The sequence below is a fragment of the Corythoichthys intestinalis genome, chromosome 9 (genome assembly GCF_030265065.1).
Source record: "Corythoichthys intestinalis isolate RoL2023-P3 chromosome 9, ASM3026506v1, whole genome shotgun sequence".
NCBI lineage: Eukaryota > Metazoa > Chordata > Actinopteri > Syngnathiformes > Syngnathidae > Corythoichthys > Corythoichthys intestinalis.
The window spans coordinates 47,163,141-47,178,824 of NC_080403.1; the positions used below are offsets into that span (position 1 = coordinate 47,163,141).

The following is a 15,684-nucleotide window of genomic DNA, read 5'->3' on the forward strand; positions in this document are numbered from 1 at the left end:
CACTCTACCAGGGGCGTGGCCACATCCTGGGCTGCCCTGAAAGGGGTGCCTCTGGAGGACATCTGTGCCGCCGCCTCATGGTCGGCGCCTGGCACCTTCTTCAGGTTCTACTGTTTGGACGTCACCTCTCCCCACCCGCTGGGTGCGGTCTTCGGATCGGAGGGGACTTCCCTGTGAGGTTTGTGTCTGTTTCTTCGTGACCCCGCTGGTATTGGTCATTCAGTGCTTTCAGCACCGCCTCTGGCGGTTAGCAGGGATGAAATAGAACGAAAGTTACGTATGTAACTACGGTTCTATGAATCCCGAATGACCGCCAGAGCGTTCCGTCACTCAGAATCCTCGTGCCACACGCGAGAAGGTTCTGTAGGGGCTGGTACGAGGTTGACGCCGGAACTTATACCCCGGCAGGAGGTCAACCTGGGGTCACAGGTGACTTTTTTGGTATTAATACTCGCACTGCGCATGCGCGAAGGGATCATTCAGTGCTTTCAGCACCGCCTCTGGCGGTCATTCGGGATTCATAGAACCGTAGTTACATACGTAACTTTCGTTTGTGAGCTTCGCTTTCATCACTTGAGGTAAGAAAGTTTTGTAATGTAATTGACTTTTTAATTTACATGTGTTATTTTGATGACATTTGGTGTTGAATGATATAAAATTAACCAGGACCCTAAACTGGATGAAAATGAATATCGAACAAGCCCACATGAATTAACCGATTTATTTGAGAACCAATTTCAATCTAGTTTACTACACAAACAGTTATTACTGTCATTTTGATACAATAAGCTATAAAAATGGTTTGAATAGGTTCCAAGATATATAAAGTGATGCGCATGATAATTAATGTAGCCTACATATTAAATAAAAATAGGTAATTATTGATGTAGCCTACATATTAAAAATAGGTAATTATTGAATTTTTAATATCTATACATTCAATTCATATTTTTTTTAATTCAATACTTCCAACACAAAAAAAAAAAAAAATCAGGATTTCAACTCAAACGCTATGAAGTAGCTAATAGTTTTTGTTTTATTTTGTTGTTTTTAAGGTGAGGAAGACTGTGACTGAGCAAGTCTGACATCTTAAATGCTGAAGCAGATAGCGGAAGTGCTCAAACCAAGCAACAAAGGTCATATACGAAGAAAAGACCCACCAATTTTATCATTGCCCCACTCCAAGCTCAACTGCTGACACCTACGGCACTTTTTATTTATTTATTTTTTTAAAGATTTAAAACTTTAAAGAAATGAAGGGTGCCATTCATCATGATCTCTCCAAGCGATATGAGTGGTCGTGGTTGGTTTCCTCTATATGTGCAGGGGCACAATTTGCAGTAGATTTATATTTTACAGCAATGTTGCACAGAAAAGGTGTCACTGTTTAATAAATGACTTAAACAGTATTTTTTCTATTTTTAAATATCTTTTTTTTTCTTTTTTCGTTTCAACAGTTGTATCCAATTTCTGACCAATATATCGATAATCGCTGTATCGTGATATAATCGTTATCGTGAGCCTTGTATCGCGAATCGTATCGTATCGTGAGGTGCCCTGAGGTTCCCACTCCTAATACATACAGCAGCGCTAATATTTGGTAACATGTCCCTTGGCCATTTTCAGTTCAATTAGGCGCTTTTGGTGCCAAGTTTCTGGCAAGCTTCTGGTTGAATCTTTGACCACTCCTCTTGACAGAATTGGAGCAGTTCAGTTAAACTTGATGGCTTTCTGACATGGACTTGTTTTTTCAGCATTGTCCACAAGTTCTCAATGGGGTTTAAGTCAGGACTTTGGGAAGGCCATTCGAAAACCTTAATTTTAGCCATTCCATTACCACTTTTGATGTGTGCTTGGGGTCATTGTCCTGTTGGAACACCCAACTTCGGGCTGATGACGTTAGGTTATCTTGAAGAATTTGAAGGTAATCCTCCTTCTTCATTATCCCATTTACTCTCTGTAAAGTTCAGTTCCATTGGCAGCAAAACAGCCCCACAGCATAATACTATCACCACCGTGCTTGACGGTAGGCATGGTGTACTTGGAGTTAAAGGCCTCACCTTTTCTCCTCCAAACATATTGCTGGGCATTGTGGCCAAACAGCTCGATTTTTGTTTCGTCTGAACACAGAACTTTCCTCCAGAAGGTCTTATCTTTGTCCATGTGATCAGTAGCAAACTTGAGTCGAGCCTTAAGGTGCCGCTTTTGGAGCAAGGGCTTCCTTCGTGCACGGCAGCCTCTCAGTCCATGGAGATGCAAAACACGCTTGACTGGACATTGACACCTGTGTTACAGCAGCTTCTAATTCTTGGCAGATCTGCTTTTTGGTGATTCTCGGTTGAATCTTCACCCTCCTGACCAATTTTCTCTCAGCAGCAGGTGATAGCTTGCGTTTTCTTCCTGATCGCGGCAGTGACAAAACAGTGCCATGCACTTTATACTTACAAAAATTGTTTGCACTGTTGCTCTTGGGACCTGCAGCTGCTTTGAAATGGCTCCAAGTGACTTTCCTGACTTGTTCAAGTCAATGATTCGCTTTTTCAGATCCATGTATGTACATTTTTGACCCAGCAGATTTGATCACTTTTTCTGTTAACCCATAATAAAGTCATAAAAGAACCAAACTTCATGAATGTTTTTGTGACAAAGAAGTATCTGTTCCAATCACTCTATTGGAGAAAAATCAGAGTTGTAGAAATAACTGGAAACTCAAGAGAGCCATGACATTATGTTCTTCACAAGTGTATGTAAACATTTGACCACAACTGTATAAAATTTTAATTATACCTTGGGAATAAAAAAGGGAAAAAACGTCTTACATATATATAACTTTCAATGCTAAATCTGGATAAATACATTGAACACATTTTGGGACGGGGGGGCGCTACTTCGTAGTTTTTCACTTATCACTGAGTGATCATCACACACTAAATGCAAACCGTAGTGTTAGCATACCATTCGCATTAACAATTAGCATTTAAAGCGGCGAGCATCTTCTTAAAGGGAACCACGGACAGAAAGATTTGTAGTTTTTAAAAGATAAATGTTAGTATGAGTTATTATGATTTGATATTCAAACCCCTATTAATGTTTTCGTTTTTATAAAATTTGAAAAATTAGCCTAACTAGTAGGTCGGCGTTGTTGTTGACGACACAATGCATTCTGGGCGGTGACATCACTGGGCAGCGATGCCGAACTTCCACAGTGTCCCTCGTTAGCTACATAAACATATCGTCGGTCCTGCCTTTCCAATTTGAACCTGTGCGGAAAAGTGACAACAGCTAACATGCCCAGGTCTGGCCGTCCAAGCAAGTTCACCCTGAGAGCAGACCGCAATATGCCAAAAGAAGTCTCCAAAAACCCTAAAATGTCATCACGGGACCTGTAGCAGGCTCTTGCTGCTGTTGATGTGAAAGTGCATGAAAAAGAGACTTCACAGGTTTGACCTTCATGGGAGGTGTGCAAGGAGAAAGCCTTTGCTCTCCAAGAAGAACATGAAGGCCAGATTGAAGTTTGCCAGAGTGAATGTAGACAAAGACCAGGACTTCTGGAATAATGTTCTTTGGACAGATGAATCTTTAAAATTGAATTATTTGGACAACAGAAGAGAGGACATGTTTGGCGTAAACCCAAAACAGCATTTCAGGAAAAGAACCTCATACCAACTGTGATGCATGGATGTGGAAGTGTCGTGGTTTGGGGATGCTTTGCTGTAGCAGGACATGGCCAGTTCACCATCGTAGAATCCACATGAATTCTATCGTGTATCAGAGGGTGCTTGAGGAACATGTGAGATCATCTGTGGAAAAAAAAGCTAAAGCGAAGGGGCGTTCTAATTTTTGCACATGACTGTATACATTTTCAGTGCTAAAAATAGAAACTGCTGTTTTGAATCTAATACGAATAAACAACAGCTTATTTGTGAATTTCCACAAAACTGACACAGTTATTGGGTTACATTCAATGTACTTGACATGGGGCTTAAGTTGGAACGTGAAGGTAGCAACAAAAATGAAACAGCAGGAGCTTTAAAAGCTTTTGGTTGGGAGTGGATTTGTGTCCAATAAGCCATGCAGAGGATTAAAGGCATGTAAATGCAATGCCAACACAAAGTGGACACTGCTCACACACAAACACACACAGATGCGTAATAGCATGAGAACAAAACTGAGTCAAAGAAATAAGCCATTTGAAGAACCATTATTGGTCCTCACAAAATTGTCCTGACCGGTCGCAGAGATCAGAAGTAATTGATGTACCTCTCACAAAAGTCAATTTCTTTATTGACTTGAGATAATCATGCAATTAGTCATATCTCAGTGAGTCACTGAATTTACTATCACACATGACTAATCATAATTACTCCATATTTCATGCCGGAAATATTCAATTAACAGTGTCAGTGTCTCACAGGGCATTCTCTTTGATTCATTTCCATCCACGTAAGAGGTTCGTTCTTTAGGCAACTTTTAAGCTCACGGCTGGAGAAAGGTGAGTAATAGAAAGCCACTTAAGGTAACAATGTTCAGCGAGGGAGAAATTCCCTGATAGAACGGCAGTGTGTGTAACATTTCTTCAGTGAGGCAGCAAATTGGGAAGAGAAATGCAGCTGAGGAGCAAAGTAATAATTCCCCCCCTACACTGTATATATAGGAGTGCAGCCTATTTGAATCTGTTATTATTCAAGGCAAAAACAGCTCAGTTTCTGGTCGGGGTGTGACAATTAAGCCTGTCGCGATCACAAATTTAGTAGGCGATACATTGTCTCATAAATTATTGCCAATATCAGTGTTGTTTTTGTCAACGATGACAATAACGAAAACATTTCGTCAACGAACAATTTTTTTATGACGTTGACGTCACGATGACGCGCTGAAAACGTGTTGGGAGACTAAAACATAACGAGATTAATGCCACATTCGTTCGCGGCCACTCTCCCACTTCAAATGGATTGGACGTCTACTAGTGATAAACTCATTCCAATTCACTACAGAATGATGAAAATCGCTTGTTTTTCCCAGTTTATTAGTTGTTTTGTACAATATCCTAGAATAATTTCCTGAACCAAGTATCAATAATTGTTGTATCGCCATATCATGAGATCGTTAATGTGAGCCTTATAACGCAAATCGCATCATATCGTGAGGTAGCCAGAGGTTCCCACCCCTCGTTTGGATCAGATCGAGAACTAATGCTTACAGAGTGAAATTAATCTGGTGTGAAACGATGAACACTGTTGCTCCCCAGGACAGAACACAGAGAGGACAATAATGACGCCAAGCGTTTGTGGCTATGTTCAGTCAGTTCGCGCTACCCTGCAGGCTATACTGTGCACACCATGCTACATAACCGAAAGGGCCGTTTTATCTATGCGACACCGAATACTCCGCTCGCCTTGCATTCGAAATGTTTAACATCAGATATGCTGACATTTCCTTTCTGATAATGTTTTTTTCGCCTCTGCAAACAAAAGTCCTGAGAGACTTTATCAGCCTGAACAAAGGACAAGTTATGCTTGCCACGGCACTGTACGCTTATTGTCTGGTGATGAGTGGAAAAGCCTTCAGCAACCATTCTAGCTTAGTCCACACAAGACAAGGTCAAGGCGCTCCCTTTCTTGTGGCCAATGAGCTAATCCACTGAGCTGATTCCAATATTCAACATAGATATAGCCACCCACTCACTCATTTGCATGCTTTCATTCACAGTAGAAAAATAATCAAAGAGTAGAAAGACATTAACATAATCTACCTTATTACTTTGCTCCCTGGGTCAGAGAAGAGTTGGCACACAGAGAAAATCCTGCAAAACAAAACAAAAAAAATCAGCTTTAATATTCAAACCAAATATCTTCCTTACTCCTTGTCTTCGCTTGATGCTAGAGCCTGCAGTTATCTCAGTTTACTATTGACCTTAACATCTATGGATGATTTAGAATGCTCACCCAACCTATCATGCATGTTTTTGAGACGTGGGAGGAAACTGGAGTACCTGGAGAAAGCCCACGCAGGCACGGGGAGAACATGCAAACTCGCAGCCCAGGTTTCAACTCTTGATCTCAGAACTGCGAAGCCGTATGGTAACCAGTCAGTTTTCGGGCCATCCAAAGTGAATACATTTACAGCAAACTGTATGTCAGTACTTTTTCCATTTACAAGAAAAAAATTTAATGGGGATTTTTTTTTTTTATCCTAATCAATTGCATTCAAAAGCCATGGTTAACGTGATCGTAATTCATAAAAATCAATTAGTGACTTAAAGGGAGCCACGGCTAGAAAGACATGTAGTTCTTAAAAGAGAAATGTTAGTATGAGTTATAATAATTTGATATTAAAACCCCTTTTAACGTTTTCGTTTTAATAAAATTTGTACAATTTTAAACCAAAAATTTACACATCACCCTTGAGCTCAATGTGTAAAATAAGGCGTCATTATAATCTGTTGGTCCGAAAATGATACGAATAGCCAGCAATCAAACTAAGTTTAATATAGAGATGTCCCGATCGACATCCTGATCGATCGGGTCCGATCACGTCATTTTCAAAGTATCGCAATCGGCAAAAAATATCGGACAGTCCTTTTTTTAATATATATACATTTTTTAATTAAATTGTTTTCTAATTGTATTTAACGTTACAGACATAATATGTTACACTTATCCAGAGTCTTTAGTTTAGGCTTAAGGTAGGGTTATCAAATTTATCACGATAACGGCGGTAATTAATTTTTTAAAAAACATATCACTTTAAATACACAATTAATGAATGCGCTGCACGACCCACTCACGCATTGTCGCGCTCAATCTGTAATGGCGCCGTTTTACCTACATAAAGAGCTAAAAGGCAGCGTAAAATGAGTAGAGTGAATTTTGGCAGCCTTTGGAGCCTTGTTTTAAATGGCTAAAGCCTTAAAATCCCTCTCCCTACGATTAAAAATATCGTGGGAAGCAATGTGGGGAAGCAAGGTAGTAATTGATCTTTTTCTTAACACCCTAGTTTATTTCCCAACGCAGAAAAGATATATCAATTGGTAGCACTAAGCACAGTCATGGTTGCACTTCCAATCATGCATTATCATTTACTGAAAGCTCAACAAATACACTAGATGACAATATTTAGTCACAATATACAAAGTCACATTTATCCTTTAAGAATTACAAGTCTTTCTATCTGTGGATCTCACAGAAAGAATGTTAATAATGTAATTGCCATCTTGAGGATTTATTGTCATAATAAACAAATACAGTACTTATGTACTGTATGTTGAATGTATATATTTGTCCGAGTTTTATTCATTTTTTTCTTATTGTATTGCCAAAATGTATATGATCGGGAAAAATTATCGGGAATGATTGGAATTGAATCGGGAGCAAAAAAAAAAGCAATCGGATCGGGGAATATCGGGATCAGCAGATACTCAAACTAAAACGATCGGGATCGGATCGGGAGCAAAAAAAAAACATGATCGGAACAACCCTAGTTTAATACATTTATTCGTTTTCCGTGTCGCTTATTCACCGGGAAGCTGGAAGCAACATCTGCTAAATCTGAGAACACATGATGATCAACAATCTGGACATCTACTTTTACGTGAAGAAAATAAGGTAAGACGTCATCAGAGGCTAACTGCATCAAGGTTTTCGTGTGCTGTGATGCATGGGCTATCTGCAAAAATAATCAAACTGCTGTGTTTCACTGTATACCCTAATCATATGTAAAGCACATGACAGCACTGGATGCCAACTATCTCCATAAAAATATTGGAATAAGTTGGATCACAAAATAGTTTACCGTGAAGATCTGCAAACAGTATTTGACGTCAAACACTCTCCTGCTCTCGTCACTAGAACAGGAGCGCGCTGTTACTAGCGAACTTGACACATGAACGCTACTTGTCTCATCCTGTCCGTCCTGTTCATTTTGCTTTTGCTGTCCTTCTCATTAATATGTCACTCGGGTTCAAATCGGAAGGGAAGAACCGATGACATGTTTATGTAGTTAAAGAGTGACACTGTGGAAGTCGGCAGCGTATCCATGTGACGTTACCGCCCTGCGACGTCAACAACAATGGCAACCTACTAGTTAAAATAATTTTACAAATTTTATTAAAACGAAATTGAGAGGGGTTTAAATATCAAATTAATATAATTCGTACGGTAAGATATGCTTGATTGTATGACCATTATACTCTGCGGGTTATATAAGTTTGCTCTCCCACAGCTATTATACGCGCTCTCCCAAGCTATTATGAAGAATACAGTTTTAGCCCATAATCATGTGCTTACATTTTTATTACCGGCAATTGCTCACATTCTGCTGATAAATAGATACACACATATGTTGATTCATCACACAACGTCTCAGTACTTTTCCACCAAGCTACTTCGAGTGCAAATCAAAACAAAGTTATCTTGCTCGCTCAAGAGTGTGACTGTTAATTTAATTAAGAGTGTGACTGTTAAACCAATGACTAGAATAAGGAACTTTGCCCGATCGAAACTGCCACGTTGGACAACAGTGTTGTAACTGTGTTCTGCCCAGCAACAAGCCCTCAATAAAAGTCAGCAGCGCGGGGAGCTCTAAGAGAGACCTTGGTGAGATTCCGATTTGGCAAGTTGCGCTCGCCGACTCTCCCCAAAACTGCAGTTTGGTAAAAGTCTACTCTCTGCCTCCTGCCTCCTTGTGTCCTGCCTTTGTCACCTCGCTCTGGGTCAACAGCTACTAAATTGAAGAAGGTGTTTTAGACCCAACATTTCCTAACATTTATCTTTTTAAGAAATACATGTCTTTCTATCCGTGGTACCCGTTAAGAGTGGACAATTGCAATAAAGCGCTTACAGCCGGGCGGTTAACCGGAAATTTACCGTTACCGAGATGATTCATGGTGACCGACGCAATTTTGACCATGTCGCTAAATTCGATTTTTTAATGAAACGAAAAACGTAAGTCTTTTTAGCCCGCTTTGAATAAGTGTTGTTCCGAGATGCTCATTCTTCTTTAAGAAAGTATAGCTAGTGTGCTTACGTGTGTAAAGTCACGTGGCTATCAGAAAATCAAACAAACATAAGCATATTGCTATCAATAGGTACGCTAACGCTACAAGTGAACGTGATGGAGTTGGATAATAGTGAAATGGCTACTGGTAGCCAGGCCACAGGCATTTCGAGTATAGCATTTGTCGACGCTCATAGTGTGGTGTTGGTGCCATGACAGAACTCGACGTCAGTTGTATTTTGGATTCGAGAAGGACGACAAACCGAGCCCTCCATCAGTTTGAAAGTCCATTTCATAGACAACAAGTGGGATAACAAGCGCTTTTCGGGTGCTGGATACAGCCCATTTCTCGGACGACCACACGGGTGAAATGATTGCTCAGGTCCGGAAACAAATGCTCTTTGCATGGGAGTTGAAGTCACCATCACAACAAACAGCGGCTCTAACATTGTCGAAGCGGCTGAACTCAATGAGATGATGCGGAAGCAGTGCTTTGGGCACGGACTGCACCGAGCAATTAGTATGTTGCGTTATTTTTATCTGTGTGTGTGTGTTTGTCTTCTCCGATAGCTTTTATGATGGTACAATTTACAATGGCTCAGCTCAGCATAAGTATAATCCAAGAGTATATACTACTATAACATGACTGCTTAAAGGCCACAGCTATTTTTCTGTATGTGCTTGTCATTACTGCCATAATAAAATCTTAAATGTTTAATTGGCATAAGAGTTAGAGCAGTATAGCTTAATGTGTGTCTGTGTGGGGGGGTGGGGTTTTTTTTAGCAAATGGCCCGGAAAATCAAATGGTTAACGCTTGTGTTGAGTTATCATGTACAGCAGCCATTAACAATAAGTTGTCTGATACTGGGTCCTCTGTTTGAAGTGCACTGTTCAGGCCCCTCTTGCTGTAAGTCATTTGTGTTACAATGACATATTTGCACAGTGGCCATAGCAACATATACAATGTTGTACAATTTTTACGTCATACAAGCAGTTTTAAATGTTCATCCTTGAATTCTTATCGTTCACAAGATATTTTTATTTACTTAACGTTAACACTGAAAGTACAATTGTGAAATGTTTTAAATTGAAAGCTGGTAAATAAATCATTGAGAAATGGTTAATTTGCATTTCATGCATTTATTCAGATTTTCAAATTATATAACAGTCCACTCGGTTGAATTCATCACATTTATCGTTATCGGGGTAAATCTGCTCAATTTACCTTGATAAGTACTCAAAACCATACTGTATCGCCCAGCCCTAAAAGCACCATTAGCACATTTTAATTACAGAGCATTGGGTATGTTCAGGAAAAAACTCGGTACAATAATAACCATATCTTTTCAACGCAAATATGACTTGGATATTTTAAATACAACAGCGTAGAGCATAATGGTGAAATATAACAAATGATTTCTGTTTTGATGCCACAGACTCAAATTGTGATATAGCACAAACACAAATTGTGAAATTATGACATAGTTATGTACATATAAAGAGATGCTTATGATACAACACCAAAAACTGGCCACCTTATTAGATCTTGCCGTTGTCTTGGGAGCAAAGCAGTTCTAAAATTGTACCTTCCTACCCAAACCTGGCAACTATTGTGATGTGAAATAACTTTTCACATTCGGTCTAAAACAAACTGTTAAGATCGTTTAGTAAAACAAATAAACAAACAAAAATTCAATTGATATCAAACGAACAGGTTTAAGTGCTGACTTCATGATCAAATCAACAGGCATGAACTTAACATAGTCAAATAATCCATGAAATAGCTTTTAGCAAATGGCATGGGACATGCTAGTTAAAAGGATTAGTTTTGTTTATTCAGGTAACAATAAACTATTCCGGGGGATTTTATTCTACTGTCATGATACCTGATTGTGTGCCAGTAAATTGAGCCACTGTCCAAACTGACCGTTCCCTGACCTCCATTTGATTAGAGAAACCTGACCTCCCCGGAGATTTGGGATGAAATGAGCCATCCCAGCCCCATTTTGGACTTTCATTAGTGTCAAGTCATTTCAAGTGGGCCACTGCAATGTCATTGTGTCCGAATGTGAATAACTTAATGTGCTCATTCACTCATTGTACAGTAACAGTAAGTCCAGAGAGTATTCACAACTTCAAGCAGAGGTCGGCAACCTTAAACACTCAAAGAGCCATTTAGGCCAAATTTCCGCAAAAAAGACTCACTGGGAGCCGTATTGGGAGACATATTCAGGTCTTTTAGTGGTGCAAAGACTTGTGAGTAGGGATGTCTCTGATCCGATCATGTAATCGGAAATCGGGCCGATCGTGCCATTTTTCAGAGGATCGGAAAAAGCAGAAGAGGAAGTGCTGTAAGCAGTCCAGTGCTATGACGTTTGGAACTTTTGTTCAAAAAACAAAACAAAACGGATCGGGATTCAATATCGGCAGACTCTCAAAATCATCTGACTCGGACTCAGGTCCGAGTGACAACCGTGACTTTACATAGTTGGTGAATCCATGACCTGCCTGAGTGAAGTCACAGTTGCTACACGGAAGGTGTACCTACAAGTCCTTGCGCCTGTGGATGGTGCAAAGACTTCTGGGTACACCTTCGGAGTGTCATGTTTCGAGTTTGTTCTGTCAAGTTTGTGTCCTAGTTAGGCATGTGCCGGTATGAGATTTTCACGGTACAATAACCGTGAGCAAAAATACCGCGGTTTCACGGTATTGCAATTATAGCTCCAAAATTTTGAGATGTATGGGTTTAAAAAAATAAAATAAAAAAAAATCCATTGAACAGGATTTTTTCAAAACATATTTGCAAATTGGAACATGAATATAATGTGAAAGTAAATAAATTAACAAAAAATAACAAATATTATATAAAATTAAAATAAATAGAACCTAGACTATACCCACAGCCACAGCTCAAGTTGCTCAATATTAGAGTAAGAATAAAATAATTGCTATAAAAAGTAAAAACACTTCTAAATAAAATTAAAAATATATACTGTATGACTTTTTTTTGGGGGGGGGGGAAGCTCAAGTGAAGTTTCGCCATTTTCAACCACTGTGTCAACTCTCGTCTACATGATGCCATGCCTTTGTGTTAAAAAGAACAAAGAATTCATAAGTTAATAAGTTAGTTAAAAAATGTATAAGTTAGTTTTATAAATTAGTTCAAATGTAAATATTGTTGAGGAAAGGTTTCATCTTAAAAAAAAAAAAAAAAGAGGCCTCCTCTCTCAATTAGCGATCTTTGACGCGATTCTTTTTCTTTCCCCCCTTCATTCAAGCTTTTCTCTCAATCAGCGGCTGTGAGACATAAAAGAAGCTGCTCTCCCAGTTTAGCCTAGGCTAACATTCGTCTTTGTAAGTTTTAGTTAGTTTGTATATTGAATTTGAAAGGAAAATGTGTGTTTTGTTTTTGGCGACCTTTTTAATGGTGCTACTGCTATCCTGTTGAACCTAATCACACGTGGAAAAATACAATTGTACAACGTTTTAAATGTATTTATTTGTATATTTCACCACGATTTGAGAGCTCAATAAATTGAAGAAAAGTACGCCTTGTGTTTGGAGGATTTGTTTTTGGGTTTGCTGGCTGTTTAGTGACACTCACGGCAACAAACGGGAAGGGGTGAGCGGTGCCGCACCAAGCCACTTCGGCTGCATTTTGGTACATGAAAAATAGCGAATACCGTACTAAGGTATGACGGAAAATTTTAGTGGTTTTGAAACCGCGACGTTTTCACACCACGGTAAACCGTTAAACCGGTAACCGGCACATGTCTAGTCCTAGTGTGTCTTGTCCAGGTGACTGCCTAGGGCTGCAGTTATCGATTATTTTAGTAGTCGATTAATCGATAAACTAGTCAGTTCGATTAATCGAGTAATTGGATAACGAACATAAAAAATTAAAATACCTGAGCTCACCCTCAAACAGTGTAAAAAAAATAAAATAAATGAGGATCTATGTACAACAAAAAAACAATCGGCTAACTTACATAGCAAAAGTCTGCTAGATTAAATGCTATTAAATGCTAACTTCTTTTTTCAACAATGCTCGTAACAAATGCTTTAGACACATATTCCCACATTAAAAAAAAAAAAAAAAACAGCTAAATATACCTATTAACTAAATTACGAATGCATTAAAACAAACACATTAGCGCAAACAAAAACTTATCTTATGTTGGTCTTAACAGGGAGCAGCTGGATTCACCCATGTGAAATTAGGCGGACCAGAGGGCAGTGTATCCACCCAAATCAATAAAACTAAATGCAAACACTTTCAAAATAAACCATTACAACACCACTTTAATTAAACTAATACTCAAAGCAGCAAAATTTGATTCGAATCTTTTTTTTTTTTTTTAATCGATTACTCGAGTTAATCGATTAATCGCTGCAGCACTATGATTGCCCACTGATTTCACTTGTTGTGGCCTGCTTTTTTTGTACCTACCAATCGGCTTCCTCTCGGGTCACCACCCACCTTTGCTTCATTCTCTTGTTACCCCATGTCTGTATTTAAGATCCCCATGTGCTGTCAGTTACATTCTAGTCATGTTGTGTGTCCTTGTCCTGTTGTTCCTCTTCTTCAAGTAAGTTTTGTTGCCTGGTCTTTTATTTGATCCCCTTGAATTTGGTTTGAACTGTGCTTTTTGGACTTTTGTTTGTACTTTGTTTTTGGTCACTTCTAAAAAAAACAATTTTGAGTTAATCACGATGCTGCCTTGCCTCCCTGTGTTTCCCCTTCATTTGGGTGCAATCCCTTGTCCTTACCTGCCTGCCTGCCCGTGATCCTGACATATTGAAGCAAACTTTCATGGACCCACCGGGAAATGTCTGGCGTCCGTGTGCTCGCCGACCCACCAGCCAGCCTCTCTACCTATTTCTGGTTTCAGATTTTTCCGAATGTGAAGAACGCCGCATTTTAGTGAACCTCCTCTCCGACACGAACTCCGACAGAGATTGTGATTTCTTGCCCTCTGTTTCGCCCGGTCAAGTTGTTGTCCCGCCAGCCTCATTCCACTAACCCTTCTCAGCCTTTCCCCTGTTTACAGTGGGGCAAATAAGTATTTAGTCAACCACCAATTGTGCAAGTTCTCCTACTTGAAAAGATTAGAGAGGCCTGTAATTGTCAACATGGGTAAAACAATAATGAGAGACAGAAAGTGGAAAAAAGGAAACAGAAAATCACATTGTTTGATTTTTAAAGAATTTATTTCCAAATAGAGTGGATAATAAGTATTTGGTCACCTACAAACAACCAAGATTTCTGGCTGTCAAAGAAGTCTAACGAGGCTCCACTCGTTACCTGTATTGATGGCACCTGTTTTAACTCATTTTCGGTAAAGAAGACACCTGTCCACAAACTCAGTCAGTCACACTCCAAACTCCACTATGGCCAAGACCAAAGAGCTGTCGAAGGACACCAGAAACAAAATTGTAGACCTGCACCAGGCTGGGAAGACTGAATCTGCAATAGGTAAAACGCATGGTGTAAAGATATCAACTATGGGAGCAATTATTAGAAAATGGAAGACATACAAGACCACTGATAATCTCCCTCGATCTGGGGCTCCATGCAAGATCTCACCCCGTGGTGTGAAAATGATAACAAGAACGGTGAGCAAAAATCCCAGAACCACACGGTGGGACCTAATGAATGACCTACAGAGAGCTGGGACCACAGTAACAAAGGATACTATCAGTAACACAATGCACCGCCAGGGACTCAAATCTTGCACTGCCAGACGTTTCCCCCTGCTGAAGAAAGTACACGTCCAGGCCCGTCTGCGGTTCGCTAGAGAGCATTTGGATGATCCAGAAGAGGACTGGGAGAATGTGTTATGGTCAGATGAAACCAAAATAGAATTTTTTGGTGGAAACACAGGTTCTCGTGTTTGGAGGAGAAAGAATACTGAATTGCATCCAAAGAACACCATATCCACTGTGAAGCATGGGGGTGGAAACATCATGCTTTGGGGCTGTTTTTCTGCAAAGGGACCAGGACAACTGATCTGTGTAAAGGAAAGAATGAATGGGGCCATGTATCGAGAGATTTTGAGTGAAAATCGCCTTCCATCAGCAAGGGCATTGAAGATGAGACGTGGCTGGGTCTTTCAGCATGACAATGATCCCAAACACACAGCCAGCGCAACAAAGGAGTGGCTTCGTAAGAAGCATGTCAAGGGTCCTGGAGTGGCCTAGCCAGTCTCCAGATCTCAACCCCGTAGAAAATCTGTGGAGGCAGTTGAAAGGCCGTGTTGCCCAAGGACAGCCCCAAAACATCACTGTTCGAGAGGAGATCTGCATGGAGGAATGGGCCAAAATACCAGCAACAGTGTGTGAAAAGCTTGTGAAGAGTTACAGAAAACGTTTGGACTCCGTTATTACCAACAAAGGGTACATAACAAAGTATTGAGATGAACTTTTCGTATTGACCAAATACTTATTTTCCACCATGATTTGCAAATACATTCTTTAAAAATCAAACAATAAGATTTTCAGTTTTTTTTTTTTTTTTTTCCCCACATTCTGTCTCTCATGGTTGGGGTTTACCCATGTTGACAATTACAGGCCTCTCTAATATTTTCAAGTGGGATAACTTGCACAATTAGTGGTTGACTAAATACTTATTTGCCCCACTGTATGTTGTTTTACCCATAAGATTTCATCAAAACCTCTTCCTGTTTGAA

General features: G+C 39.7%; 1 protein-coding gene across 7 annotated transcripts in view; it reads right to left on the reverse strand.

Moving 5' to 3' along the window:
- dlgap4b (discs, large (Drosophila) homolog-associated protein 4b) overlaps positions 1-15,684 on the reverse strand; it is a 339,971-nt gene that overhangs the window by 249,370 nt on the left and 74,917 nt on the right. For all 7 annotated transcript variants that reach the window (XM_057845839.1, XM_057845841.1, XM_057845842.1 and 4 more), the window contains exon 2: positions 5,753-5,803. The gene's annotated coding sequence lies outside the window, so the exon portion shown is untranslated. The remainder of the gene's footprint in view (positions 1-5,752; positions 5,804-15,684) is intronic.